General features: G+C 39.7%; 1 protein-coding gene across 8 annotated transcripts in view; it reads left to right on the top strand.

The window, feature by feature from the left end:
• Positions 1 to 1890: 1890 nt before the first annotated feature.
• Positions 1891 to 27047, top strand: part of Znf438 (zinc finger protein 438) — a 145433-nt gene continuing 120276 nt past the window's right edge. For 2 of the 8 annotated variants that reach the window (XM_075970729.1, XM_075970733.1), the window contains exon 1: positions 2319 to 2395. The gene's annotated coding sequence lies outside the window, so the exon portion shown is untranslated. Of the gene's footprint in view, positions 2027 to 2284; positions 2396 to 27047 lie in introns of those variants that run through there. The other 6 variants (XM_075970728.1, XM_075970734.1, XM_075970731.1 and 3 more) reach the window with 6 other exon arrangements.

Raw genomic sequence — 27047 nt, 5'->3', positions numbered from 1 at the left:
CAGAGAACTCTCAACAGAGGAATCTAAAATGGATGAAAGACACTTAAGGAAATGCTCAACATCCTTAGCCATCAGAGAAATGAAAATCAAAACAACTCTGAGATTCCTTTTTACACCTGTAAGAAGGACCAAGATCAAAAACACTGATGACAACTTATGTTAGAGAGGATGTGAGGTACAGGCAACACTCCTCCATTGCTGGAGGGAGTACAAACTTGCATAGCCACTTTGGAAATCAGTATGGCGATTTTTCAGAAAATTAGGACCTCAAGACCCAACAATATTACTTTTGGATATATACCCAAAGGATGCTCAACCATACTACAAGGACATGTGCTCAACTATGTTCATAGCAGCATTATTTATAATAGCCAGAACCTGGAAACAGCCTAAATGTGTCTTGACTGAGGAATGGATAAAGATGATGTGGTACATTTACATTATGGAGTACTACTCAGCAGAAAAAAATGACATCTTGAAATTTTTGGGAAAATGGATGGATCTAGATATCATTATATTGAGTGAGGTAACCCAGACCCAGAAAGTCAAATATCATATGTACTCACTCATAAGTGGCTTTTAGACATAAAACAAAGAAAAACCTACCTACAATCCTAGAGAACGTAGACAACAACGAGGACCTTGAGAGAGATGCACATGGATCTAATCTACATGGGAAGTAGAAAAAGACAAGACCTGCTGAGTAAATTGGGAGAGTGGGGACCTTGGGAGAGAGAAGAAGAGGGGTGGAGATGAAGGGAGAAAAAACTATAGCTCAATAAAAGCAATAAAAAATAAGAAACAATGGGTCTACGAAAAAAAATTCGTTTGGAGAAGTGGTATAGAAGACCTGTCAGCATGTGAATAATGAAAAGAGAATCTTATGGTCATTCTTCATAAAACAAAATCACTAGAGATATGTGCAAGTTTTAAAAATGCTAATTTTCTACATTTTTCACAAAATAATGTTAAAATTATGTCCAAAAATTTATCTTATATCATTTGATAAGGATTAAAAACATTGCATAGTATGTAGCCACACTGATTATGTTCTTTCAAAACTAATTATCTAGACAGATTTTCCTGGGATCCATTATTGTTTTATTTTATTTTTTGAAGCAGGATCTCTTCGGTCCAGACTGTCCTGGAACTCCATTCTCTCCTGCTTCTGCTTAGGAGCCTATTTTCAAGCAGGTCTCTGCTTAAAAGCTACCAGTTCCCAGTCATCATTCCAAAGAGAAGCGTAAACAAACCATTGTTTTAGATTTAAATACACACAGAGGCTGCCCTGAAAAATCCCTGACCTGGCTACTTTTCTATAAATTATAAAAGTGACCTTCCCTCTTTTCAATATGTCCTCTTTCTAGGTGCTAGACAAACAATTTGAACTGCTTTTTTCTTCTTCTTTCTTTTCTTTTTTCTTTAAATCATAAGATTTACTTTTTTCTTCTTGAAGGAGTATCGTGGGACTCCTAAGAAGCAGGAATTAGTCTTCAGATTCTGTGGTCCACTCTCCGCCTTCACTTTCTTCGCAGCGGTCTTTTAGCCAGAGCTGGACAGCCGTGTTTTCGTCACCTAAGGGAAAGCTGGAAAGTCTACTCGGGTCACTACTTGATAAACTTAACAGGTGACTTGTAAAAGCGGACTGCAGTAGGAAGAGGCTGAAGGCTCTTTCTGCAGACACGCAGACAGGCACTGGGAGGGCGGGGGAGGGCGGGGCCCCTCCACCGCAGCTGACCCCGAAGCCGGACGCGGAAGGGCGGGGCTTGGGGGCGGGGCCTAGCCGGACATGGGCGGGACATACATAGGCGGGGCTCGCTCTGGTTGGACTGGAGCGGGCGTGGTCTACTCTTGGTGGGCGTGTCCATCTGGGCGCGGGCGGGAGGGGGTCAGAAGTGGGACTGCGCAAGGGCTCATGGGAGAGTTGCCCATGGGAGAGTTGCCCTTGTGACCCTGGCGGAGAACCCCTGGGCCTCTGGAGGAGAACAAGTGTCTGTTACCAAACGTGCACAAGTTTTAGTGACAGGTGAGGGGAGGAAGGCAGTGTCTGCGGAAGGACTATGGAAGAACCCTTCCGTCCGTCCCAAGCCCGAGCGAGAATCTGAGTTGTTCTCGTGGGTCACCCCCGTTCCGTGGACTCGGGACCTTCTCGCCTCAGGGGCTGTGTGAAGATGGTGAAGAGTGGCCGCCTAGGCGCGCCGGTCTGCGAAGCCCACGGGCACGAGGCGGCAGGCCGTGTGCGCTTGCGCGCCCCTCTGGGCAGGGGCGGGACGGGGCGTCTCCCGCCGCTCGCTGGAGGCGGGGCCTGGGCCGGCGCACAACGCCCGCGGGCTGACCTCGTTGAACGCCGGCCCGTGACGTCACCCCGCCGTGACGCGTACGCAGTAGGAAAACTGTAAGTTTGCGAGGATCCTGCAGCTGCCTGGCTTGTGGGGCTCGTGGGGCCTGAGGGCTGCTAGCTGTCACGGTCGCGGTGTAGACCGCGGGCACCGGGAAGCCTCGGGAGACCCGGCAGCCACCGACCGTGTCGCGGGCCGGTGACCGTCCCAAGTGGGAGCGCACCGTCCTGGGACCGTGGGCTTGTGGAGGCGAGGCCGTTCCTGAGCCCGGTCAACACCGTTCCCGCTGGCCTATGACAGCTAAGAGCGGGTGATTAAGGCCTGGGAACGGGAAACTGGCGAGGCGCTCCCTAAATTTCGTTGATAAAGAGATTAGGTCCCAGTCTCCATTCTCATTTTGCAGTAGGACTTTCTCGGTCAGCCTGGGATGGAGAGCCCCTTCAAAGACTAGCAGCCCTGAGCCCATCTTCCTTTGGGATCCTGCAAGTGCCCAGGTGGCTGAATGCAACTTGCATGCTGCGTCACCTCCAGCAGGGCTACAATGCTTTGAGACCCTTGAGCCTACCCAACCTATGTAGCCCTACACAACGCTTATGAAAATATTCATTCCGAGGAATGTGGTAGTCCATTTGTATATAAAGTTCTTTCTCTGGGATTTACCTCCTCCCCACACCTACCCGACGCGTCTGATCATGACTTTTGAACCTGTAGGTATCTCAGCTATTTTATTGATTTATCAGAGATCCAATAACTGGTACCACTATCACAGAGATATTGGCAATACGTTGCCCCCCATCTTTTTCAGAAAACTTTTTAGCAGCTCAGAACTAGTAGGTTATACTCAACACAGATAAGTAGGGTCAGCTTGTATGCTTATATGGTTTAGTCAACTCTTGCCTTAGTGAAGAGTTAGGTACAACATTACAATGTTACACACTTTTCTCAAACTCTGGTACAGGAACTTGTCAGGAACTTTGAAGGGAATATACACACCCTAGGATGGATTGAAACAGTAGATCAAGAGGGCCCCATTTCTGTGAATTCAGTGGAGAGTATTAAATCCTTGCAAAAGACCCTTTGAATCAAAGCAGGGCTTTCCAAAGACGAGTCATCAAAATCTTGGAACTTTTTAAAAATCTGTCTATAAGTGGGAGATGATAGTGTAACTTTTGTTACTTTTACTGGTATCAGATGGGACCATGGAGAGCACAGGCAGCTTTCTAAGTATGGCATGCGATTTGCATCAGCCACCAGTAGTCAGAACTAGAAATAGATGGCACGCTAGCAGAGTTCAGTGGAGAACTAGACAGGGAATAGGTACATGAAATTGCTTCACACAGAGAGAGCGCAGTGACATAAAGGCGAGAGGCTGGTGAGGGGACAGTGTGGGGCCCCATCAGGAGCCCAGCTGATGGGTTGTAAATTCCTTGGGAGGTCAAGACAGGAGGAGTACAAATTCAAGGACTGCATTGGCCGCAGATGGGGTCTAAGCCCAGCCTGGGTAGAAATAGTAGAGCTATGGCCCTGGGTTCATTCTCCGCTTGGAGTGGTGGATGGAGATAGTATAACCATCCGGCCTGGAAAGCTCACCATATGCAAGGCCCAGTTCTAAACACTGAATGCTTTCCAACTGCCTTTTAAGCAAAGAGAACTAGCTCTGTTTTTTTAAATGAGGAAACTGGCACATGTTAGATGTGTACTCAAGCTAAAAGCTTAAGAGACTCAAAGTCTTGCATATTTTACTAAATTTGCATTAGTTTTATTTGGCACTGTTAAAATTTTTGCCATTTGAATTTAGGTCATCTGATTTGAGAGGCTGTGTTCCAAATGACTGTTCTGTCTCAGCATAGTAAGAAGTGTTGACATATAACCTTGAAACATCTGATAGACTCTGGTAGGGTCCCAAAGCCTGTGTCAAAGTAGATACTTTATGTATGTGTAATGGAAAAGCCACAAGACAGCACCATCATGGGAATGCTGTCTGTTTCCTGATTTACCCCATGGCATACTAGCTGTAGAGTCATGGAGTGGTGGAGGGGGCATGAAAATGAGGAGGCAGGAGACTGTTGTTGTGCTGTACCTTGAGAGGGGAGATGGTATGGGACCTTAGACCAAGAGCGGCAATTTTGGAGGTGGCATTAAGAGGTGGAACTCCAATTCTGTTGACAGGACTTACTGATGGGAGCGTGCTGAGGAAAGGGAGGAGTAATAACGTTTCCGGGTTTGGGTGGAAGAAGTAGGTGCTGTTTTCTGAGAAGACAGGATTAGGAGGAAAATAAAAGTCCAGTTTTACTTTCAGGTTTTAGTTTTGTTAAATATAGTAATGGATGCTAGTAACAATGATACTAATTAGAATGATGTATATATGAACTATATTCCAGGCAAGGTTTTACATATTTTTACATATATTCATTTAATCCTTAAAACAGTTATATGTGCTAGGAACTTATTGTTCCCCATTTTGCAGATGAGAAAATGGAGGCACAGGGAGCTGCCTTAAGTCATCTTGTAGGGCAAGGCCTCTGACTACTTATCTTATGTCCCTACCCATTGCCATGAGTTTGTAAGTGTTAGAAGTGGGATTCACACCCAAAGTGCTCAGACTTTGGAGTCCACATAGGTAACTACCTCATATGGACATGTTGAGTGTATATGCGATGACTGTAGTCAGGGATAGAAACACACATAGTTTTGAAAAGATTGACTGCTTTTGTTCTTTTCTAATCTTTGGTTGATTACAGGAGGTAAGAGGAGGAAGCATACATGGTAGGCTTGTATGTTTGCTGGTTCTTCCTTATTTGATTGGATGTCTGCTGCTAACATTTGTTCTTTTGTCTCTCATTTCCATAGTGTGGGTTCAGGATGAAGTCTCTGTCTCTTTCACATCTGTCTCTAGTCTCATTCCATTGCCTGCCATTCATAGCTGGTAACAGTGACTTTATATGAAGGATATTGGTTAGGTTTAGGGAATTTGGGGGATGAATAAATATGGCTCACTTTTTGGAGGAGCATAGTATGAGAAAAAACCTGTGGGAATAGATTTAGAGTAGAACGATGCATAAATATATGCTGATTAGTTGATTCCGGTTTCCCATCTCCTTTTCCCCCTGCCCCACACTTGAGAGATGGGGTGTGAAAAGGGCAAAGGAGCAAAAGAAGGCTTAGACAATTGCCTGATGGGTTGGAAGCTCCCCGAGAGTCCTTTTCAACAAAAGAATTACTCAAAGTCTTGCATATTTTACTAAATTTGCATTAGTTTTATTTGGCACTGATAAAATTTTTACCAAATGAAAAATTCTGATATTTTATTATCTCTGTGGAGTAATGACTTTCCCCAGTTCTACTACCTCAGTGTTGACAGGACTCAGTAGTGAAATAAGGGAACTGGCTTGAAATGTTGCTGCTTGCATAACAGAGGGCAATGGAGGGGCCGTGTTTGAAATACTTAGGCAGGTTTCCACCATTTATAAGTGTGTCCTGCCAAAGTTCCACACATTAGTATTCGACTTTTCTGTTAATCAGCTGCTTAAGATTGATATACATGCACCTTTGGTCTCATCGTTTTGGGCCTGTGTTAGACAGTTTTATGTGGGGAGGAACTTATAGTGGAGATCTGAGTAAGCCCCACCTCCTAAAAGTTTAGCAGTGTAGGCTGGCCACCAAACCTTTCACATATGAACCTTTAGTAGACATTTAAGCTCCAAACCATAATGCCTGCTATTTATTTATTTCACTGTTTTCTTTCTTGTTTCAATTAATGCTTTAGCAATGCAATTTCTTTTTAAAGAAATTACTTATTTTATGAGTATGAGTGTTTTATCTGTTATGTATATGCACACAGTATCCAAGGAAGCTGGAAAAGGGCATTGAATATCCCTGGAACTGGAGCTGCAGGTGGTTGTGAGTATCATGTAGATGCTGGAAACCAAACCTAGTTCCTCTGCAAGAGCAGCAGCCAGTGCTTTTAACAGCTGAGCTATATCTTCAGCCCCATACTTCTTTCATGTTTTATACACTCTGAATTAGCTACCTCAGTTACATATTTGTTAATTTTTCAAAGACATTTTCTGGGGAGTTTTCATATGTGATTTTTGGCAGCATCTGTAAGATGTGGAGGGCATATATTATCTTTATAATTTGACAGTAAGAAAATGCTACAGGTCAAATTATTTGTCCTATGTGTTAGAACAGTTTAGTGACAAAAAGCAAAGTGAACTTGGAGTTTAGTCTTAATACCCAGGACTGCTTTAAAGTTACCTATTGCTATCAGCCAATTCACCTTCCTAAGAGTACTGTGAAATGAAGCTATTATTCCTGTCTTATAAAGAAGAAACTGGTTTAAAATAGTAAGTCATCTAGCAAGGTCCCTCAACTCTAATGTGTTTCTTTGGCTGTTTCCACTGAGTTAAACTGCCGATGCAGATATTTCCAAGATACGAACTTGACTACATTGTTATGTTCACTAAATCTATACTTTGACTACATTGGTCTCTTGGCACATAGACTTACATTGATGTTGCCACTCTAGTTTGCGATCCTCCCAGATTTGATTTGAGTGGGGGTTTTCTGAGTTTTGTTAAACTATATGGTAATAAGATGTGCTATTTAGACTTTTATTTTTGAGTATACTTAAGTCCAAAGGCAATCTACAAATACAACTCTGATCTGTATTTGCCTTTAGCTAAATGAGGAAGTCTGTGTGGGAGCAGTCACTTTCCTAGTCTGACTGATTCATGTTTGGGAGGGGACTCCCATTTGTGCCTCCTTTGAATCTGAGTCTCTAGTATTCTTGGTAGGGTGGATTCAAATTCAAAAATGAGATAAGAATATTTATCATTTTTCATGTCAGTTTGAGGGTATTTCTCTTAGTTTTTTTTCTATGGTGCTCTAATCCACAGATATACTTGACTTGACCACAGACAGAATAATGTATGGAAGCTATTGTACTTTCTTTCTGAAGCAGACATCTCTACTCTAATGAGTAGTTCACATTTGTGAGGTCATAGGAGCTGGCGATAGTTACTTATATCCTAAATTGTAAACAAGAGTTGATACGTTTGCCCAAATAAATACAGTATAAGATTTTTGACTTTTACAGTTTAATGCTTTAGGGTGGGGGTTGAGATAGGGTTTCTCTTTGTAACAGCTCTGGCTGACCTGGATCTCGCTTTGTAGGCCAGGCTGGCCTCAAACTCACAGAAATCCTCCTACCTCTGCCTCCCGAGTGCAGGGATTAAAGAGTTACCTTTTATAAAAACAAAGCTGGACCATCATTTTCACTAGATGAAAAAAAGATACCTACTTAAAATATTTAAGCAGTATTTTGTTTGAAGATTATTTGATAACAGTTGATTATTGGTATAAGTTTTAGTGGTCAGATGTTTTAATATTTGTATAATACACCCATTGACTGGAGTTAGGACCATTGATTATGAGATTCTAAATCTTAAGGGTGTGGAGAGTTGTGGGCGCAGATTACTTAAAAGGCCTTAAAGAGTTCTGCCTTTTATGAAATTAGATTATTATAACAAATATTTTTTCTTACTCCCAAGAAGAAAATATTAATATTCAAATAGCCATCGCATTTGCTGAACTATGACCTGAAGAGATCCACTACATAAATAGAGGTAAAGCTAAGCTGGGATTGCTTGTTATTTAAGCAAGGGAGAGCACAACCCTCCTGGCGTTTTAAGGAAGCATGGCATTTTAAAATTGGCTTATTTTCAAAGGTGACATAATTGAAGGCTGACTTTAAACTTGGAATTTGGAGATTGACTGGCTTTGAGGAGGTTTCCAAAGCAAGGCAGTAACTAACTGATTGAAATTCTCAATTGAGTAAATAGAATAGAAATGTTGAATATACTTTAACGGTTGATTGATTGTGGCAGATTGAAAATCAGTTTTGTGATTTCCTGTTCCCAGCCAAAGAACAGTCTTCCTTCTTGAAGAATATGTATACTTTATTGACATTTATGTTAACATATTATTGGTAGTGATTGTGCTAATACAGCGTATTTGTGATTTCATTTTTCTCTTGAAACTTAAAAAAATTGTGTGTAACAAATATGTTTTCTCCAGTGAAGACAATGTGGCTTGCTCCTTTTGAATCTACAGATAATGCATGTTTTACAGTACTCTAGATGTCTACACTCAATCAATCATTTGACAAAAACAAAAAACAAAACAAATATGTTTTCTCTTTGCCAGTCTCAGGATTATTTATATTTGAGAATTAGGCTGCTTTGTGATGTATTATTTTGAGAAATGTTTTAGTTATTTAAACATCCTGGGAAGGCTGCATTTCTTTTTGTCTACTTCCTTTCTTGAGGGTGTGTGTAGTATCTTGTACCCACCAAAGTCAGTCTTCATAGATGCTCAGTTGCATACAGCTCTAGACAGCTTACTGGTTGTGCTGTTGTTAGAGATGCGGTTAGAATGGACTGCTTTCAGAAAGGTAGCTAGCCGTCGTTTACCAGTGGCTTAGAAGTTTCATGATTTTATTGCATGATTTTTGCATGGCATGGTCCTTTTAATATCTGTGAATCTTTTTTACCATAATTATTATGTTATAACACTATTTACATTATTCAGCTATTTAATATGTAGCATGTTTCTTCAGGATGAAATGAAAACCTATCTATGACTACTGGAGCTACTATAATACATTTTTTTTTTTTACCAGATTGATCTCTCATAGTAATATTAGTTAGAACTTTTTTTTTTCCTGTGTTGATGTTAAAGTAAACTTTCAGGACATTCATTTAGAAATTAGAGAAGAAAAAAATAAGGTTTTGATATAGCTTCTTTGTGCATGTACATATGTGTATATCTGGGTGCAAATGCACAGGACAGAGGACAACCTCGGGTGTTGTTCCTTAAGCACTGTCCATCTTGGTTTTATCCCTACCCTTCTCCCTTCCTTTCTTCTTTCTCTCTTTCCTGTGGAACAGGACAGCTTGCATTTGGTTGCCTCCTTCCACAATATGAATTCTCGGGGATTGAACCAAAGTTTGTTAAGCTTAGTGGCAAGTATTTTTCCTTGAGAAATCATCTTGCTGACTTCCACCTTGTTTTTTTCAGAAAAGGTTTCTAATCTCTGATTGTCTTGGAGCTGACGGATTCTGTCAGGCTGGCAGGCCAAATGGTCGCGAGGATCCACTGTTTCCGTCTCCTCAGCTCTGGGAATTAGGCCAAATGGTCGCGAGGATCCACTGTTTCTGTCTCCTCAGCTCTGGGAATTAGGCCAAATGGTCGCGAGGATCCACTGTTTCTGTCTCCTCAGCTCTGGGAATTAGGCCAAATGGTCGCGAGGATCCACTGTTTCTGTCTCCTCAGCTCTGGGAATTAGGCCAAATGGTCGCGAGGATCCACTATTTCCGTCTCTTCAGCTCTGGGAATTAGGCCAAATGGTCGCAAGGATCCACTATTTCCGTCTCTTCAGCTCTGGGAATTAGACCAAATGCTCTCGAGGATCCACTATTTCCGTCTCTTCAGCTCTGGGAATTAGGCCAAATGGTCGCAAGGATCCACTATTTCCGTCTCTTCAGCTCTGGGAATTAGACCAAATGCTCTCGAGGATCCACTATTTCCGTCTCTTCAGCTCTGGGAATTAGGCCAAATGGTCGCGAGGATCCACTATTTCTGTCTCTTCAGCTCTGGGAATTAGGCCAAATGGTCGCGAGGATCCACTATTTCTGTCTCTTCAGCTCTGGGAATTAGGCCAAATGCTCTCGAGGATCCACTATTTCCGTCTCTTCAGCTCTGGGAATTAGGCAAGCCCCACCATTTCTGGCTTTTTTTGACAGGTGTGGTGGGGGTTCTAGTCAATCTAATTTAGATCCTCGTATTTGTGCATCAAAAACCTTAGGGATGCATGGCCATTGGAGGGTTAGGAGAGAGAAAGAAAATAGAGGGGGTAAGTGAATAAATGACATCAGACCTCTAAAAGGCAGGTGGTTTGAGGTCCATTGGTTGAAGGGCAGTGACTGGTGCTATCAGGATGGAGGTGAGAATTCTTATACAGTTGTTGTTGGGGAAGGAGGAAACTGAGGGAGTCTAACCTAATAACCTTTCTATAGAAGTGATATAATCTGCTAAGTAAGTCTGGAATTGATTCTGTGGGAAGAGAAGGAGCTGATTGAAACCCAAGAAAGAATCGAAGAACAGCAGTGAGAACTTACCCAGGTGGGGGGCTGTACATTTGCAGGTCCCCACTCCTTCTGCTTTGCCCCCTCACTGGCCTTAAATTCTCTTGTACCTCTACTACACACCTGAGCATCTACCTGAGGATCTCCAACACTGTCATAGCCAATCTGGAAATCAATGATATAGAAATACCCAAGCAGTATAGGTTATGTTGGACAAGGCGTGAAACTGGGAACATGGCTAATGCATGAGGAGAAAATAGAGAAGTAGAGAAAAGAAGTGAGAGCTTAAATTCATTTGTTCTTTGATTCATCCATTAAATATTTATTAAGCATTTATCTCCCAGATACTGCTTTAGATACTATTGCTACCTACCTAAATGAAAGCAGAGATGGAAGCAGTCTTTGTCGTGATAGACATTAGTTCTGTGATAAATTGTGTGTGTGTGTGTGTGTGTGTTTGTGTGTGTATAACAGACATACATTTTTTCCAGTTTATATACACATGTATGAATGCATGCATGCATGTGTAACCCCTGCGTCTGCATTACCCTCTCGGCACAGTTTGTGCTCCACTGTACTGTATGCGAGCTGGGCAAGGGCCTGGAGACTGAAAGAACACACAAGAGATCTGGGTCATTCGAAAGGAGATCAGTTGACTGCTGTTTATTCAATCTTGGGAAAATCCTTATATTCCTAGCTGCTGCAGATGGAAATTGCCACACCCAACATGGAGTAAACGATGCCCTAAAGCTATCACCAGGCAGGGCAGAGGGAGCACAGGAACAAACAGGATGTTTTTAGCTGGCTGACCAGAAACTGTCCTCAAGATGAACCCCAGGAGCAGGGGTCGACCCGGGCCCTACATGCATGCACATATATAATTCCAAATGGTAAATGATATAAAGAAAAATGAAGAGGGAAAGGGATAAAGTGATACAGATGCTGATTTAAAATAATGTAATTAGAAAAAGGCTCTTGGAAGAAATGACTTCTGAGCAGACACTGACAGTATCCAGGGACATAACAGTATGTGGACATCTGCATGGACATCCCTAGATCCTGAGTACTGAGTCCTGGGAAGCCTTGAAGCAGCCCTGGCACTGGGGAGTGTGTGCAAAGAGGAGAGAGTGGTAATCAGTTAGAGCTGCTGAAAGGATTTAGTATTTTACTGTGCCTTGGGGGTAATCATTGGAAGGTTTGGATCAGAAACGTGACAAGATTTGTCCTACATTTCTGAAGGCTAACGCTTGCTGCTTTTTGGAGAAGTGATTGGCAGTGGGGATTAAGGAATGGAGAGAGCTAGAAAGACAAGAGGTGGTAGCCTTCAAAAGAAGCCAACAGAGTTCTTACTCTTGCAGTTGAGTGCTTCTGAGTAAAGCCTGAGCTGCCACTTCTCCTTTAAGCAGACACTCCCACCCCACAATGGGCATTCTTCTTTGTGTATAGAGGCCTGACCTAGACCATTGCTTATACCGCACCCTTTCCTGTTTTTTTCTCTGCCCCTTCCCAGCTCCATTATTCATTCTCCCATCTCTTCCTTCACCTTGTCTTTTAGATCTGGTATATATGGGCTTCCTGGCTACAACTTCCTCCAGATCTGTATTATGATTTTTTTATCGTTTTCAATTTTCAGAAAATTTTCTCCATAGCTCAGTGCTGGAGTTGTCCTCTGAACCATGAAGCAGCTCAGAGGGTTGCTCCCAAAGATCTCCATGCCCAGATTCACATTGAACTGAGACACTATCTTTCTTGCAGCTGGACATCCCTGGGGTTACCTCAAGCCACACTCTCCCAGCCTAGTTTAACAACACCTTTTTGCTCCTTCGGCATGAAGCTTGCCAAAAATGGCAGTGTACCCTTTAGTTCTCTGCTGCTGAACAGAGTATTCAGAGCACAGGGTGGGGTGCCTTTCCAGCAGGACTTTGTCCCAGACCCTTTTCTTACTAAAGTTGTACAATACAAATTAATACAGTTCTAAATACAGAAAAGGCTCCATCTGTCCTCAGTGTATGGTTGTTGTAGTGTTTTGTTGTTGTTGTTGTTGTTTTTTGAGACTGGGTTTCTCTGTAGCTTTCGAACCTGTCCTGGAACTAGCTCTTGTAGACCAGGCTGGCCTCGAACTCACAGAGATCCACCTGCCTCTGCCTCCCGAGTGCTGGGATTAAAGGCATGTGCCACCATCATCCAGCTTCTTCAGTGTATTCTTTATTGATCCTGATTAAGTATTTTGTTTATTTTACAATGAAAGAAACCAAGTATAGTTTTGAAAATAGTATAGTATGAAATACTTTTTTTTAACTTCCCAGAGTTGGCATTTTCTGGTTTTGTTTTTATATTTAATGGAGCTATTATAACATATTTATATAGCATTAAGTAAAGCATGGCCATGATTTATGTTCTGAATCATTAGGCTTCAGACTAAAGAGAAAAATTTTAAATATTTCGTTTTATGTGTACTAGTGTCTAGGTCAGAGGATAACTTTCTGGAGTCGGGTCTCACCTCCTACCTGTCTTGAGGCAGGGTCTCCTTTCTGGTTTCTGCTGCTATGCTGGCTGCATACTGCAGGCTAGGTGGCCCCCTGGCTGCCAGGGGAGTCTCCTGTCTCCACTTCTCACCTTGAAGTAGAAGTGCTGGGATGACAGGTTTGGTCTCTAGCATGGGTTGCTGTCGGTACTCAAGTTGCTTTTTGCATTGGAGTAGCAAGTGGTTTCCTAACAATTCTGTTCCTATGTAGCTACTTGTGATAAATAAAACCACATAGCCACATAAAACTTATAATTAAAAAGTCATAGTGATGTTATTACTAGTAGCTGTCACTGGATCCCACCCAATTTTTTTTTTTTACCAATGAATAGCTTGTTGGATGAACAGAATATTATATTTATACAATGGAATATCATTTAACATTGAAAATGATTGAGGTCCTTTTATATGGCTTAACATGGATGAATATTGATGCCAGGATAAAACTCTTGACAGCTGGAAATGTGGTTATTAAGTTAAAAAGGAAAAAAATCATACCTAGAGGTACACATTTAGGGATTGGCTTTTGTTGCTGTAGTAAATATTATGGGAATTAATGGTACTACCTGTAAGAAAGGGATCAGTTTAGTATTAAAAATATACTTTTTTTGGCTTGAATTTGAATACTCACTTAAGTGACTGTAAACCAGCAATGGGGAAGGGATTTAAAATCTTCACCTCAAAACTATTTTCTAGATGTAAGTTCAGCACTGGACTGAGCTCCCAAGGTCCCAATGAGGAGCAGAAGGAGGGAGAACATGAGCAGAGAAGTCGGGACGCGAGGGGTGCACCCACCCACTGAGACAGTGGAGCTGATCTACTGGGAGCTCACCAAGGCCAGCTGGACTGTGACTGAAAAAGCTTGGGATAGGGCCGGACTCTCTGAACATGGCGAACAATGAGGGCTGATGAGAAGCCAAGGACAATGGCACGGGGTTTTGATCCTACTTAATGTGCTGGCTTTGTGGGAGCCTAGCCAGTTTGGATGTTCACCTTCCTAGATATGGACGGAGGGGGGAGGACCTAGGACTTACCACAGGGCAGGGAACCCTGACTGCTCTTTGGACTGGAGAAGGAGGGGGAGAGGAGGTGGGGGGAGGGGGAGAAGGGTGGGAGGAGGGGGAGGGAAATGGGAGGCTGGGAGGAGGCGGAAACTTGTTTTTTTTTCCTTTTCTCAATAAAAAAAGAAAAAAGAAAAAAAAGAGTAGAGAAATCATTAGAAAATTACCCCCTTCCTTAGTCAGACTAGATTTAAAATGCTCTAAAATAGTTTTCTCATCAAAACCCTTCATATAAACAAACATATTAAGCATCTTCAAAGTGACAGTGTTACAAGCTTTGGGTTAAATGAATCCTTCACATGCAGTATTCGGAGAGCGCCTGCAGCTCAGTGTGGAACTCTGGATAGCATTCCTGAGAACAGCCCAGTGGAGGTTACCCACAAAAGCAGGAAGGGAGCAGTTCTGACAGGAGTGTCTTAGGGAACGCCCTACAGGGAGAAGTTTAGTGTGCCTGACCCACTGAGCAGGAAGAGAGAGATGGGATGCCCTTGGAGAAATAAACAAAATCCATGACTAGGTACTGTCCCCTGGGACTTGGTGCTAGTGGTGAGGGAGAGGGATTGTATTTTCCAAAGGAAACAATAGTTTCTTGTCGTGGTGTAGCTCAGATGGTAGTCTTCTGCTCAGTGGCACAAGATACTAATGGAGTGGCTCATGTTAGGTGACTCGGGGTTAATATTTCTTTATAGGATGCATGCTTCAGACCTTAAAAGCTGTCTTACAAGTTTTATCGGCTTGGACTGTGCTGAGCCTGCTTGCATAAGCACACTTTCTAGGGTTTTGGTTACTTGTGTTAAACATGCTTTTTCTGGTGCTTATGTGGCCATGGTATTGATTTTTCTGATTTGATATAAATAAGGGATGTTATTTCACAGATGCCATTGAAATTTATTTTTCTTGAGCAAATTTAGAAAACACAGAAGTGTTTTAATAGATTATATGGCTTTCAAAATGTTCTTCAGAGTTAAAGATCCCATCAGTAAGCTATGCTGTGTGTTATGAGTCTGAAAAATGAAACCAACAAGGAAATTGTTAAAAGTAGTGAAATATTGGTATGGCTTCACTGTTAGAGTCAGTGGTGTGTGGAAAGTAAACAATAAAAGTCTAAAATATGATCTTTTACAAAGAGTAGCTGAGTTCAGTAGCTGCTGTAGCAGCAGATACTGTCAGCATCAGAACGTCTTGATTTGGGGGCTGAGATATAGCTGAGTCAGTAGAGAGCTTCTCTAGTATGATCCCCATCATGATATAAATGGGACATGGTGGTATGGTTTATAATCCCATCTTTCAGAACGGGGAGGCAAGAGAACTAGAAGCCCAAGATTATTCTCAGCTACAAAGAGACTTCGAGGCCAGCCTGGTCTAAATGAAACCCTGTCTCAATGATGTTTTTCCTTTTGGAAAAAGAATGTTTACATATGTGATTTATTTTTTAGGAACCCACTGTTAAGAAGCTTTGGACTTTTAAAGTATTAGGGTTCTTAAAGACTTTGGGGACTTTTAACACTGGACTATATTTTCCATTACAAGATAAATACGAAACCTTGGAGACCAGGAATGTAAGGTTATGATTTAAAAGTGATGTGCTTGTGTGTCAAGTTGGCAATTGGTAGATTGTGATGATTAATTTTAAGTGTCAACTTTCCACAACCTATGAGGAATTATTTAGATCAGATTTGCCTATAGGAATGTATGCATGTATGTGTATGTGCATGTCTTGATTGTTAATGTACTCAGCTTACTCTAGGCATTGCCATTCCCTAGGCTGGATTCTGAGCTGTATAACGGTATAACTGGATTCTGAACTGAGCATAAATAGCAAGCAAGCAAGAATGTGTTTATCTCTCTTTTCTCTTGAGTGTGTGTAGGCGGATGCTGCCGGGCTAGCTTAGACCCAAAATAATCACACAGAAACTGTATTAATTAAAACACTGCTTGGCTTATTAGCTCTAACTTCTTATTGGCTAACTCTTACATCTTAATTTAACCCATTTCTAGTAATCTGTGCATCACCATGAGGTCGTGGCCTACCAGCACGGTTTTAGGACGTCTGTCTCCAACAGCTCCATGATGTCTCTCTCACTTCGCCTTTCCCATGCTATAGGCCAAGCTAGTTGTTTATTCATTAACCAATTAAAGCAACACATAGACAGAAGGACCTCCCACACCAAGTGTATGTGATGTGATTGGTTAGTTGATCTCCTGTCTTAATTTTCCCTAAATAATAGACCATAAACTGGAATTGTAAGTTGGATAAACCCTTCCTTCCCCTAAGTGACCTTTTTCAGGGTATTTGTCCCAGCAACAGAAATGAAATTAGAGCAAGTATATTTGTTTATCTACCTGTAATATCTAGTATAGCTGTGGTTGGACTGGTTCCCTTTTCTACAACCTTGGATTATGGCTTTTTGTCCTTAGACCCCAATGACCTACAGTTTTAGCTACAGGTATTTGATCTTTGTATCAAAGCCCTCAAAAGTATAAGAAAAGAAGGTATCTCTTTCTTGTCTTCCCTGAAGTGGAGAAGGAACCTTCCAGTTCCTCTTGGAAGGCCTGCCCTGACTGGCCAGACTTCTATCTTATTTCCCTTTTTTTAAAAAATATTTATTTATTTAGTATATAATGTTCTGTCTGTATGCCTACAGGCCAGAAGAGGGCGCCAGACCTCATCACAGATGGTTGTGAGCCACCATGTGGTTGCGGGAATTGAACTCAGGACCTTTGGAAGAGTAGGCAATGCTCTTAACCACTGAGCCATCTCTCCAGCCCCCCTTATTTCCCTTTTTGAGTGGCAAGGAGTATGAAGTTCTGTGTTTGGCTTAAACTAGTAAAGATTCATGGCTCCTTACGTGTCCCAGAGTGATCAGGATTTAGGAGTCTATTGTTCTGATACCTTCAAGGACAAATTTTCCCCACGAGTGCTTGATTTCTTTTGACCTCTTGAGAACCCTCTTCTCTTTGTCTGTTTTTTGTTTTGTTTTGTTTTTTAAAAAGAAATAAAGTTTAATTGTGTGTATGTGTGTGGGTATGTGCATGTGAGTGTTGGTACTTAGAGATGTCAGAACCTCCTGAAGCTAGAGATAGAGGCAGTTGTGAGCTGCCTGGTAATGGATGCTGGGACCAAACTAAGGTACTCTACTAGCAGTATATGCTTTTTACAGCAGAGCTGTTTCTTCAGCTCCTTTTTCATTTATTTCTCATAAATTCTTTCTGTCTGCCATAATCTTTGATCACCAATCACAATAATGATGATTCTTTGGCAGTTTTTTGTTGTTGTTGATTTTCCTTTTTGCAGTTTCTATTTCCTTCCTCTGTTTAGGGCTAATTTACTCTTTCTAGAGTCTTCATGAGTAGAAGGTTTGGTTATTGACTTGGTAGCTCCTTTTTTATTTTAATTTTAGTTTTAATTTTTTTGTTTGTTTCTTGAGACAGGGCTTCTTTGTGTGGTCCTGGGTGTTCTGGAACTCACTTTGTAATTAGGCTGGCCTCCATCTCACAGAGATCTGCCTGCGTGCCTCCCAAGTTCTGGAATTAAACACATGCACCACCACCACCCAGGTGGAAACTTCTTTTTTAAAAATGGGTTTTTATTATAGTTATAATTATCTGTTATGTACCAATTTCTCTAGTAATGTCTCATAAGTGTCTGTTTTGCACATTCAAGGTATTTTTTGATTTTCTTTGTGATTTCTTTTTAACCCGTTGGTTATTCAGAAATCTGTTCATTTATTTTTCTTTATTTGTAAAATATTTTCATATTTATTCCTGTAAAGTCTTTCTTATAATAATTTTCATTTGCAATCTATTGGATTCATACCCTTGCTTGATTTTAATCTAAGTTAGTAAGGGTTGTTTTGGACCTAGCACAGGATCTGATGTGGGAAGTGTTTCATGTACATTAAAGGTTTATATTTGTTTTCTTTAGGGCTCATATCCTTTTTTCTTAAACTTTATCATTTTCTTTTGAAATTAGTATATTTTTATGTGACATTTTGATTCATGTGATATTTTAATTGATAATATCTTGAATTTTTTTGAATGACTTTTTTGAAGTCTATATATCTATATACTTACTTATATATGTACACCATTCTGTGTGCTTAATCATTTATAGGCTGCATACGTACCATGTAAGTACTACATAAATAGCTATAAATAACTATTCTACTGTGTTTTCTTGTTTGGGGAATAATGATGAAGAAAAACAGTCTTTACATGTTTATCATAGCTACAGCCTTTCCCCAAATATTTTCACTCTAGGTTGGTTGGAAATAAAGATACAGAATGAGTAGACACAGGACTTACTGATTTACTGTGTACCTTGAAGATTCTTTGATTTGTTCTAAATTTAAGCAAAATAGAATTTCCTTTCTCTATATGTAGCTCCATTTTACCTCCTATTTTGTGCTATTATTACATATATTAATCACTATATATGAGAAGCTCAACATAATTATAATTTGTATTTTATATAATCTACCTTTGAAGGAACTGAGAGAGAAAAGGAGTATGTGTAAATATAGATAGTTGTATTAGTTTTGGGTACTTCGTCCTAGTCATCCCTGTGGATGGTGAGCTGGCCGTAGAGCATTGTCCACACTTGACAGCAAGTCCACAACATTGAAGGCTGCACAACTGCAGACATATTTTCTTGCGTTACTCTTTGTCATGTAAGAGACATGTTATTTGAGAATCATTTCTGATCATGCACATAGTTACTTTTCATGGCACTTATTTTTTTGTGACTTTGAATTTCTGTTTGGTGGTGTAACTGCTTAACGTTCCATCAGTGTATATGTGCTCTTTGTCCCTGAGGCCTTCTGCTCCAGTTTGCCTCCCTTTCTGGAAAGAACCTTGCTTGCACCATTGTGTAAGAACTAGGGCAAAGGTGCTGCCTCGCTTCTCCCACAGTGACTTTGCTTTCTCTGCTTTTTCAGGGCTGTTGAGAGCAAACACATTCTTGACTTGTCTCTGGGTGTGGAATAAAGACGGGTGAGAAAGGCTAAGCCATGGGTTCTTTATCTGCTGCACCTAGTGCAACTTTCCCACTAGAGAAAGGTGCTCTGGTCTTCTCAACCTTGCCTGTCCAGAGTCTGCAGTGAAGGACTGAGGAGAGAGAGCACCAGCAGTCTGCCTTCCCAGGGTACAGCTTCATGCAGTCACAGTGCTGAGGGAACAAGGACTGAGCCTGCCTGGAGTTTCTGGAGTTATTCAGTAGGTTACCAGTAGAAGTATAGAAGAGAGGAGGGAGCAGGTTGTGGTTCAGATCTTGCTAAGACTTTGTGGATTTTCTTGAATGTTTATTCATTTGTTGTATGTCCTTAGAAAAATGTTCAGAGACTTTGAGTGATTGCTTTGAATACATTTCCCCACTTAAATTGTTTATTTGTGAATTCTGTGGCACTCTCTCCTCATTACAGAATTCAGACTCCTTGGTCAATTTGTCTTATTGCCTATTAGTCCACATACTCCTAATGTTAGGTTACTGTCCTATCTCTTTAGTGTCCATGCAGTTTGAAGAACCTGACAGGTTTGACTTTGACACTTGATCCATTCTGAGCTTTGGTTTTTCTGTATTTGTGGTGTTGACCATCAGGCTTCATTGACCTCTGGAGGTCAAATTGGTAGCTGTCCTGAAGGGGACTCAAGTTGAAGCTCTTTCTATTAGCAACACTGTGTAGAGGTTAGCAAAGTATAGCAGATCTGAGTTACTTGGTGGACTTGTTACATCACAGATTACAGAGTCCCTTGCCCACATTTTGACATATTAAGTTTGAGGTGTGTGGGGGGGGGGCGGAGCTGAGAATTCCTGACAAGTAACTAAATGGCATGGAGGCTTCAGGTCTGGCATATTGTGGTCTTAGCTGACATTTGTGCTTGCTCTATACACTCATTCATTTGAGTCTTTAATTATTTCACATTGTCATTTAGCAGTTGGGATATTTTATAGACACTTGCCCTTGTCTACTGTTTGGTACTCAGTGATATAGCTCACAGAGGTAGGGTACATTCTTGACCTTTCTCTCCCTTTGTTGTACTGATGTTAGGATAATGAACTGGATCCCTAGTATGTGAGCTGGGAGAACTAACAAAGAGATAAACAGATAAATGGGATGGGAGTATGAGTAGCTCACAGGGTTGTAAGAGGAGCTGGCTGGCTAGAAACCGAGGCAGGGTGTATATGTTACAGTCTTGAGAAAGATTCTTCAAGAAATACAAGTCTTTTCTAATAAGGCCTCTACCTGGGTAGATAGATATTATGGAAGGTGATCTGTATAATTCAAAGTTAACTAATGGTAAATATTAGTCATGTCTACAGGAGACCCTTCTGCAGCATCTGAACATCAAATCCCAGATAAATTGATATGTAAGATTAACTATTGTATCCAGGTTAATAATTTATTTTTCAAATCGAGATAGTATAGAGAATAAAAAATAATAAGTTAATAGTATTATAAATTATAAATAAATAGAATTATGTATTATAAAATTTTAATACTTCACTAAAAATTGTTTTTCAGTCAAAAATATTGATGAACCTGTCTAATAATCCTATCTCCATTTTGAATGCCAATTCTAACTGTATATTAAGTTATTTGGTCTTTGGACCTGATTAATTTTGGTGTGTGATGTTTTTTACTTATTTCCAAGATTTTCTTTTATAATAAAATTTTAAAAAGACCTTATCTTAAAAGCAAGTTTATTCTATAAGTACTAATATATATGTTCATTAAAGCCAAATAAAAACTATTTCGTTAATTTTTCTAACAGACAAAAAATATAAGTGCATTTATCATAAAAATTGGCATTTATCATTCAGTTTCTTTTTCTCTTTGAGATCAAGCCTCAATGTGCAGCTCAGGCTGGCTTCAAAGTTATCACCTCCTTCTTACCTCAGCCTCACAAGTGCTGGGGTGTGGTATATATCACCATGCCCAGATCATTAATTTCTTAATCTTAAATGTGAATATTTATATATTAAAATAATGCATTTAAAAATTTGGTTGTATTATTTATTATTCCATAAAACACGAGTGTTTCCAAATTGTATTTTAGGGTTACTAAATTTGAAATTGATGATTTTTAAAAATTTTTCCCCTGTAAATAGAATTTTAAATATTTAAAATATAATTTCAGATTTTTTTATGTACTGAGGTACCTGCTAAATTCAAAACTAATTCTAAATAACTGATATTATAATAAACTTAGATTTTAAAACACTTAAATATGTAAATATTTCAGGCTATATACCTTTACAGGTATTGTTCTTTCTATTCTGTGGAGTATTTTTATTTAACAAAATTTTTAGAAAACAAAGCTTGTCACATAAGTTATATCTCTTTTAGAAGTCTTGAAAATGTTACTAAATTTCCATGCTGCTGTTCTGAAGATATTTCTAGGTTCATTTTTATCCTGCTACATTATAAAAAGTTACTTAAATAAAGTAGCTGCCCTCTAAAAGCTGAATATTGACTAACAAAAAGACACAGACAGCCTGTATCACCCTACTGCTGGATGTGGGATCAAGGTGCTGACAGAATGGTCTCAGGAAGACCTCTTCCTCAGTGTAGAGGCTTGGTCTTAGGAGAGAGGGAGAAAGAAAGGGGTAGGGGAGAGAGAAATGAGTCTAAATATGGACTCACATAAGTGACCTACCAGTTACCCACCTGTAAAGGCCATCACAGTGGGAGTTAGCACTTCGGCAAAAGAATTTGAGGGAGACAAACAAACATAAACCTGTGTTTCCAGCTGACTTAATTTCCAAAATGAAACCGAGATTTAGATTATGTGGTTATTAGAAGTTGTCATTGCTCTTAATGGTTTTACAGAGTGACTCTTAAAGATTCAAAGAAGGCTTGGGAAATTCCTAATAAATAAGATCATTTGCTGTACAAGGGCAAGGACCTGAGTTCAAAACCCCTGTACTCCCTTAAAAAGCTAGACATGAGCTCACTTGCCTGTGGTTTTAGTGTTACAGGGAGGAGACAAAGGATTCTGAGAGCTCACTGAACAGCCAGCCTAGCCAAACTGGAGAGTTTCAGGTTCAGTGTGGGGCTGTCTCAAAGAAATACTTGGGTGCTTGAATACATATGCATCCCCCACTTTCAATTTTAGTAAATGAAAGCAAGTCCTGCTATGATGAAGTGAGTATTTTCGATTGAGTCAACATCAAAAGTACTATTTGAGCATCATTGTCAGTGCCTATAAAGTTTTGATTGCATTCACACACTTTTGTGGAGTCAGTTGTAACATACAGTTTGCTTCCATTTTGACTGGTGCTGGTATATTACAGTTTATATGGACAAAATTATGGGCTATTTGTGAACCAAGTCCATGTTTGTTTCTGCTCTGTAATTGTTGTAGTTTAGTCAGAACATTGTTTTTATTATGATGCCACTCCCCGCTAGTATTTATTTTGCTATTACCATGAAAATGAAGACAGTTGATTTTATTATTTACAGATTTTACTTTGTGAACCTTTGTATTACTAAAATTTATTCATAACTTTGAAATCCTTTTGAAAGCATGGAGTTTGGATTTTGGATTGCTTGCTGAATATACTTCCAGTGGAACACGTACCTTCTTCCTTAGGCTGTACTGTAAACTACTGATGGTTTACTCAGTGTTATGTTTCTGTGTTTTAGGCATGTTAGTGATTTTGCTATTTCAAATGACTATCAGATATAGAGCTAAAGTGTTGTATAGTGTTTCTAAATGGAACAAGGCTGGGATGTGCCTTAACAGAGAAAGCACGTGTGCTAGGTAGGCTTCATTCAGACCTAAGTTACAGCTTTGTTGATTTTGTTAAATAAGGCATATAAAAATAAAAATACAAAACAACAGTGGTAAGTTTGATCAGCTATTGTAAAGGTGCCATAGCTTCCCAGGAACATAACCTAAATCAGTGCTTCTCAACCTTCCTAATATGCTGCAACCCTTTAGTACAGTTCCTCATGTTATGGTCACCCCCCCGATCATAAAATTATCTTATTGTTACTTCATAACTGTGATTTTGCTGCTGTTATAAATTAATGTAAATGTCTGATATGCAGGAGATCTGACATTTGACCTCCAGATTGGTCATGATCCACAGGTTGAGAACCACTCCTCTAAAATCAATAGTGAATCACTAATTCAGGGTTCATGGTAGTTTTTAAAAGCTTGACTCCTTGTGACTAGTAAAACCTGGTTATTGTTTTATCTTTGTTGTTGGAATTGTTTTTAGCTGAATGTTAGTAAACAAGCATGGGAAATGGAGTATTTCATGTTTTCAGGGTGAACTTCTGGAAGCTTTACTTTGATTTCATGAACTAAACGAAGCAGTCAAACATTATTGTTATTAACTGATTTTTCCATTTGAAATATCTGATACTGATGGAAAGCACTCATCATTGAACTTTGAATTTCTGTCTATAGAGCCAGCAAAGTAGCATCACTATACTTTGTGTAATAAGATGATGTAAACAAGAGCAGAATAGATTTGTCTAAAGCTGACTTGATCTGGATGGAGTTACGCTTTATTTAGTATTGCGTAAAACACCTCTCTGCTTTTGTTACTTTCAAGTCTTTTTCAAGCTTGTCATAAAGCAGTGCAGCGGCACGGGGTCTCCCTCTTCTGCAAGAGCACTAAGTTCTGTCTGAGAGTGAGGTGTCAGTTGTGATCCAGAAATGTGGACTATTGCTAATATGTATTAGATGTAATTGCATATTGGGAACTGATTCTCCTACATAGCTCTATGGAGCCATGGCAGACTCTGAAAGTATATAAATAAGTTCTAACTTTAATGCAAGTATATAAAAAACTCACAAGTGCAGTACTAGGTAGGGCACTCCAACAGTGGGAATAAGTTAGGACCATCTCAGGCAAACTAACACATTCAAATACTATAAGGCATGTGTATTTTCAGAAGCTTTTGGAGCCTGCCTGTGAGTTGTTGAACACATGTAATCCCAGCAGTGGGGCACTAAGGCAGGAGAACTGAAGAGTTTGAGATTAGCAGAGCCCTGTCTGAGTATAGTCAAATAGTCCCAACACCAAGCCATTGGTTACTGTTTCCCACTGGGAAGTCTCTGCCCTTGGTGTGAATTGCTTGTGACTGTTAGTAACCATCACAGTGTTACACATATGGAAAAGAATGTGAGGCATCCTCCTTTGCCAGTTTTATTCATTGTGACATTCCTTTTCTTCTGGAACATTTTCTGTTCATCTTAAAACATTCAATAAATGTTATATTCTATTCATTTCAAAGTAAAAATATGCATTAGCAATAAGCAATTATTTTCTCAAATTAGCCCTTTTGTTTTCTTACTATAAATATCACACAATAATTAAAAGTGAAAGTGGAAAATGAAAGTAGTTTTATGTGTACTTGATAAAAGTATATTATCCGAATGAGTATAATTTAAATTTATATTATATTACAGAGTTAATTTAAAATTTACTATATATCTTATGAGGATAAAAGCCTCAGAAAAATAGGCTAGTGAGAGCTTTTTTTGGTAGACATATTCTAGGTACATTAAGTGATTTGGTATTCACTTCCTAAATATAACCCCAGCAGCACAGACACCAAGACAAACAATCAATAAATGGGACCTATTTAAACTGAAAAGCTTCTGTAAAGCAAAGGACATGGTCAACAAGACAAAACAATAGCCTACAGAATGGGAAAAGATCTTTACTAACCCCACATCAGACAGAGGTCTGATCTCCAAAATATACAAAGAACTCAAGAAACTCATCATCAAAAGACAAGATAATCCAATAAAAAAAAAAAGAGTACAGACCTAAACAGAGAACTATCAACAGAGGAATCTAAAATGGCTGAAAGACACTTAAGGAAATGTTTTACATCCTTAGTCCTCAGAGAAATGCAAATCAAAACAACTCTGAGATTCCATCCTACACCTGTAAGAATGGCCAAGATCAAACACACTGACGACAACTTATACTTTAGAGGTTTTCGGGTAAAGGGAACACTCCTCCATTGCTGGTGGGAATGCAAGCTGGTACAGCCCCTTTGGATGTCAGTGTGGCGATTTCTCAGAAAGTTAGGAAACAACCTTTCTCAAGACCCAACAATACCACTTTTGGGTATATATCCAAAGGATGCTCAATCATACCACAAAGACTTGTGCTCAACTATGTTCATAGCAGCATTGTTTGTCATAGCTAGAACCTGAAAACAACCTAAATGCCCTTCGACCGAAGAATGGATAAGGTAAATGTGGTACATTTACACAATGGAGTACTACACAGCAGAAAAAATGACATTTCAAATTTTGCAGGCAAATGGATGGAGCTAGAAAACATCATTTTGAGTGAGGTAACTCAGATATAGAAAGTAGTTTTTAAACATAAAACAAAGAAACCCACCCCACAAATCACAATCCCAGAGAACCTAGACAACAATGAGGACCCTAAGAGAGACATACATAGATCTAATCTACATGGGAAGTAGAACAAGACAAGATCTCCTGAGTAAATTGGGAGCACTGGGACCTTGGGAGAGGGTTGAAGGGGAGGGGAGATATCTCTGTCAATTCTAGAGTTTTGGAAGTTGCTTAACAATGCACTTCCTGTTTACTTATGTAATATCCTTCTGGAGTCTTTGATGGAGTTGAAGAATAGATAGTTATAGTTTTCTTAAGTTATAATAAAAGATAAAGTAGATATAAATATTGTAACTATAATTTTTACTTGATACCTGTTATGTGTAATTTTACTATGTTAAAGTTAAAACTTTTCTTTTTATATAAACACAGAAAGGGAAATTGTGTAGGAAGTTCTTCTGTGTATGTGTTGCTTTTATTAGTTAATGAATAAAGAAGCTGCTTTCGGCCAATGTCTTAACAGAATATAGCCAGTAGGTAGAATCAGGAGGTGCCATGTAGCCCCGCCAGAGACAGATGCCCGATGGATCTTTACCTGTTAAGCCATAGCTACGTGGCAATACACAGATTAATGGAGATGGGTTAGTTTAGGATATAAAAATTAGCTAGAAATATGTTTAAACTATTGGCCAAACAGTATTGCAAATAATATAATTTCTGAGTAGTTATTTTGAGTCTGGGCAGCTGGGAAACACACAAGGGGCCTCCTACTTCATTCCTTCTTATCAATTTTAATCCCTTTCCCCTTCCCACCAAATCCCTTCATCCTAACTGATGGTGCTCCCATTTTCATGTCCCTTTCATTTTGTTTGTGGCCTGCTGCATGCTAGGGTTTTCTGCTTCGTACAGAGTCTTGTACGACCAAGGGTGGACTCAGACTCACAGTTCTTCTGCATCAGCTTCCTGGGTGCTGTAGTTACTACTGTGTGTCAGTATGCCAGCAAGAATACTTAAATCCTTGTTTCCAGGACTGGAGTGCCTTGGTGTTCTTGTAGAGGACCTGGGTTTGGTTCCCAGCACCCACATCAGGCAGCTCACAACTGCTTAAATCCAGTAGCAAGGGTTTAATGCTCTCTTCTGGGTGCTGTGGCCACATGTGTCTACATGTGTGCACTTGGTGCTCATTCAGATGAACAAGAAACACAACTAAACACAAGTAAAAAAAATTTTTTTTATTCTTGTTTCCATTGTGTTTGAGGTTTTTTTTAAATTATTATTTTAAGTTTTAGCTTTGCTTAATGCAGTTTAAATTTTTTAATTTCAAAGTCAAGAATCATGTGAGGTTGGGATTGTTCTTAGCATGTTTAAGGCCCTGGACTGCATCTATCCCTGTGCCAAAAAGTAAAACTGAATGAAAAAAAAGGAGGATCAGATGCCTGCCTTTTAATTTTTCTAAATGTTTAAGAATTTTACTTTTTGTTTTTCCTTGATATGATCTGAGGTTTTAATCACAGAGAGTTATGACATTGTAATTTTGATAATTATTTTTTTCATTGCTTTTTCTATGGGCATAAAGATTATGAAACTCTAATGTTGTTACAATTTTAAATAAATTTCTAGTTTTTCCGAATAGATGTTAAAA

The sequence above is a fragment of the Microtus pennsylvanicus genome, chromosome 4 (assembly GCF_037038515.1).
Source record: "Microtus pennsylvanicus isolate mMicPen1 chromosome 4, mMicPen1.hap1, whole genome shotgun sequence".
In the NCBI taxonomy this organism is placed as follows: Eukaryota; Metazoa; Chordata; class Mammalia; order Rodentia; family Cricetidae; genus Microtus; species Microtus pennsylvanicus.
This window is presented reverse-complemented; position numbering and strand designations above follow the sequence as displayed.